Source organism: Palaemon carinicauda, chromosome 11, assembly GCF_036898095.1.
Source record: "Palaemon carinicauda isolate YSFRI2023 chromosome 11, ASM3689809v2, whole genome shotgun sequence".
In the NCBI taxonomy this organism is placed as follows: Eukaryota; Metazoa; Arthropoda; class Malacostraca; order Decapoda; family Palaemonidae; genus Palaemon; species Palaemon carinicauda.
Window position 1 is genome coordinate 116,647,971 of NC_090735.1, and position 5,000 is coordinate 116,652,970.

The 5,000-nt window shown below is 33.8% G+C and overlaps 1 protein-coding gene across 1 annotated transcript in view; it reads right to left on the bottom strand.

The window, feature by feature from the left end:
• The window catches only part of LOC137649442 (protein Wnt-1-like), a 35,735-nt gene that overhangs the window by 23,842 nt on the left and 6,893 nt on the right, over nt 1-5,000 (bottom strand).

Here is a 5,000-nt window from a genome sequence, read left to right on the forward strand (position 1 = left end):
AAAAATAAATTAATAATCATTTTACCTCACTAACATATTTAGGAAACCGATTCATTAATAGCAAGATGCTGACCCCAAAAAAGTTATCATCCTCATAATCATCCTCATTGCCATGACTATCATACAATCATTGTGTTATCTGTTTCGTCCCATTGTTCGGCCTGCCACGGCCACCACCCCCTGGAAACGAAATGTTTGGAGAACGACGGAAAGCTTTTAATAATCAGCTCCCGGTCCGGATAACTGAACGCAAGACTCCTCAGTCATTTGAAATATGCAGCATAACAAGGTATGCATAAGAATGAAAAAGACACACCAGGGACCCTCCCGGACCACTCACGGTCTCTCCCGGACCCCTCCCGGACCCCTCCCGGACTCTCCCGGACCCCTCCCGGGGACTTCCCCTCACCCTTTATTTCCAGTACCCTATTGCCTTCTTCGAGCGTGTAATTTTTCTTCCCTCTCCCCTTATTTCCTCTATTCATTATTCTTCTATTCAATTCAAGCAATTTATTTCACGTACACATCTTTTATTATTCCCTTTGAATCCCAGTTTATTATTGCTAACTTCTTTAACTCCTCTTATCATTATCTTTCTATTCCTCCCATTACTCCATACTTTTATTATCAGTTTCCTATTCCCATTTTGTACTCCCGCCCTTCCCTATTCACTACATCAATCCCCATCTCCCCTTTATTCCAGTCTTCTTTATTCCTTCCCTTTATCCCTCTCACTCTCTTTCCCATTCCTTAAGTCCTTTTCCCTACATTTTATTCCAGTTCCCAACTACGTCCTTCAATCCCACTCCCCTATTGTTCCTAATTACGTATTCTCCCGTTTATTCCCCGTTTGCGGTTTTCTTCTTCAGTTCCCATCACTTATTTATTCAAATTCTTTCATTCTCTCCTTCATTCTTCCCCTTTTCCCTGTTTCCTACTCCTAACTTCATCTCTCATCCCCCTTATTCCAAGTTCTGTGACTTTCCTTTTCCATTACCAAAATCTCTCTTCATTTATTTAGCGTTCTTGCTCTTGTAATCCCTTCTCCGCTCTTCTTAGTCTCCTGTTCTTTCCTCCAACCACTTAATCTTTATGTCTAGATTCCTTTACCCTTCCTCCTATCTTATTCCTAGTTTCCTGTTCCCTCCTTCAATCCCCTGCACTTTTATTCCCCGTTCCCTGAGCCGTCATTCAATCACATAATCTCAGTTCCCTTTTCCATCGTTCAACACCCAGCATTATTCCCAATCCACTGTTCTAGCCTTCAATCACCCCCTCTTTCATTCCCTGATATCCATCAATCCCCCTCCCTCTAAGATTTCTAATCCACTATTCCCTAATATCCATGAGCTCCCCTTCCCCTAATACACATGAGCTCCCCTTCCCCTAATATTCCCTAATATCCATCAATCCCCCTCCCTCTATTATTCGTTATCCACTATTCCCTATTATCCCTTAGCTTCCCTGCCCCTATTACTCCCAATCCACTATTCCCTCTTGCAATTCCTCCTCCAATCCCCAACACCAATTCCCCACCAACAATCGCTGCAGAATCTCTCGCTATCTGATCTTAGCTTTATCTTTCTGCTTCACAGGATTCGACCAAATTATTGAGAAAACTTCCCCCGTCTCGCGAGGACTTTCTTTGTTTGTATACATTTTGCGTATACCTAGAGGGACATAAATGCCTTGAGATTAAAAAAGATTCTAGTTTCAGAACATTCTATGGTTTAAATTGACATTAAATCTTTTATACAAGTGTCTCTTTGTCATTCTGATCCAACATTATTAGTCTTCTTATTCTTTTAAAAGGATACGACTATAGTTCATGGATTAGAAGTATTTTCATTTAATAACTGGTATATTTGCTGGTGTGGACTGGCATAGTAAGACCACAAACAGAAGTAAGTGGAAGGACATGTCCGAGGCCTTTGTTCTGCAGTGGACTAGTAATGGCTGATGATGATGAAGACGATGATGATATCTTTCACTATATCTAGAATCAGATAATGATTAACCTTTTAGAAAAGAACGGATGAAGGAAACAAAATAAACAAATGTAGACAATAAACCAAACCATTGTTTTTTTCTCCATTCTATCCCTTCTTAAAATATATATTTAAGCTCCCATCGTTAACTTGCAGTTAACATCTCTTATCAGATGCTGGATTTTCGATCTGGATGTCACAAGCATCATTACGACTCGTTTTTTTTTCCTTTATCTCCTCTTGCTTTCCAATGTCCTTCATGGTCTGATAATCACGCGAGTGACATTCACAGGCTATTCACAGGACAAAGGATCTTAGAAATAAAAGTAAATAAACGAAGAAGGATGGGAGTTAATACAAAGAAAGATAATGTTTATGTTATTAGCTTCAGATATTTGTGAATCAAATGAGCAATTTTTATGAGAATTGAGATTTTTCTTTTTATTTTAGGTTCAGGACACAATTAGCGCAAGAGAAATTGGTGAATGATAATTAAAACATTTTGCGAATCTGAAAGCCAGGTGAAGATAACGCTTCCAGATGATGAAAGGTGGAGAGGGATGCTTACGTAAGCCTACTAACAATGATCAATTTATGTTCACATCACAGGTTGAGTACCGTCCAAGTTTAATGGAAAGATAGGCCCATGCAGATTGTATATATATATATATATATATATATATATATATATATATATATATATATATATATATATATATATATATATATATATATATATATATATATATATATATATTAAAAACAGATAAGTTACCCAATCAGGCCACGTACCTCGACCATCATCCTAAGTCAAACTACCTTTGTACAATTCCAAAAGTACCGCTAGTTTCCTTTTAATCCTTCCGAAGCGCTGTTTCAACCCTACCCTAGCAACCGAGGACGCTTCTGATGGTCCAGATAATGGGAAACATCACAAAAAGCTCAGGCCTTATAGTTTCATATCGGTTAATGATGGAAGCCCGGATGTTCGAGAGGGCCACCGTCTGTGACCTATAGTCTGTGTTTTGGTCTCATGCGTGGATAATCGAAGTGCTTATTACATGGCCTTAATGATACGAGTCTAGTGACACTGATATAAAGGTGCATTTCACGGAGGCGAAAGCTCTAATCTTGAGCTCTTATTTGACAAAGGCTGACAAAGTGGCGAGCTTCATTTCTCATGAGCTTGGGACGAATTATACACAACAAAGGAAATATGGAAGGACATATAATGCTGTGTTGTTTCTTAGATTGACTGAAAAAAGCCGCTGATAAAGTCATCTCTTCATCCGTAAAAGTTTTCGCGAAAAGATATAGAAATAACTTGAGTTTATCGATTCAACTAGCTTCGACCAGTTCACGATAGCTTGCCATAAAATTTTACGGTAAATTCGACTAGTAGTTAAAATTTTACATATAGTATTACAAAGAAAACACCCATTTTATAATTTAATTTTCATATTGTAAATGAAGACCTCCTGGCTATTATTTTGCAACAAAATCGAGTAATCACACGATACATTTCGTTTTCTCTCTTCGCAGTTATGAAGACGTTTTTCGCGGAACCGTTTACGGCCGCCCAAAAATAGCTGGGCCAGAACAGCTGGTATTTTTATGTCTTTCTTTGGGAATGCAAGGAGATACTATAAATGAGATAAGGCGAGGCAGCTATTACTGCATAAAAACGTAATATCTTTTATGTCTGTTTGACTTTTTGTGCAAATAATGAAGATCATTTAATGCACGTAGTTTGTGTTATGCACTTAAGTTTACTGTGCTTAGTATGCATTCTATACACATAGGAATAAGTAATCGCCTTTTTCTCTCTTCAGGGAACCTTATCTATTTACCTATACATATTGAAGCTCATTTTATTTCTCGATTGTTCAACTATTGCTTAGATATCTTAATAGCTGACGCAGAGGGTGACTTAGATGCATATATATACATATATATAAATATACATACATACATACATATATATATACATATATATATATATATATATATATATATATATATATATATATATATATATATATATATATATATATATATATATATGTATGCATGTCTATATATATTTATATATATATATATATATATATATATATATATATATATATATATATATATATATATATATATATATGTACACATTATATATATATATATCTATTTATACACATTATATATATATATATATATATATATATATATATATATATATATATATATATATATATATGTGTGTGTGTGTGTGTGTGTGTGTGTGTGTATGTGTGTATGTGTGTTTGTGTGTTCATCATTTAGGCACACTATGAATAATTTAGGAGCGATGAGGTCTTGCTCTCTAACTCCTTTTTCAATAGGAATTTTCCTCACTATCTTTACGTAGTTTTAGGATGGCTGTACTTCCTGTACAGGTTATTATTTTTAAGTGTTATAACATAAGATTCATCTATTTCTTGCTTTTGCAGGACTTTCATTACTGCTGAAGTTTTGGCAGAATACAAAGCTTTCTCATAGTCTATAAATACTTACAAAGTGAATTGTCATACTCTGTTGATTTTTCTATTAGCTGGTTAATTCCATGGATATGATCAGTTGTTGAATACCCACTTCTAAAATCCGCTCCCTTAGTTGTTTAAAACTGTCGTTCTACTCGGCCTAACACGATCTTCGTAAATGTATAATATATTACGGAAAGTAGTTTTTCAGGTCTTTTGTGTCTTTTTTAAACTAATATATGTATATATATATATATATATATATATATATATATATATATATATATATATATATATATATATATATATATATATTTATATATATATATGTATATATATATATATATATATATATATATATATATATATATATATATATATATATATATATATACTGTATATATATAATATATATATATATATATATATATATATATATATATATATATATATATATATATATATATATATATATATATATATATTTATATACATATATATA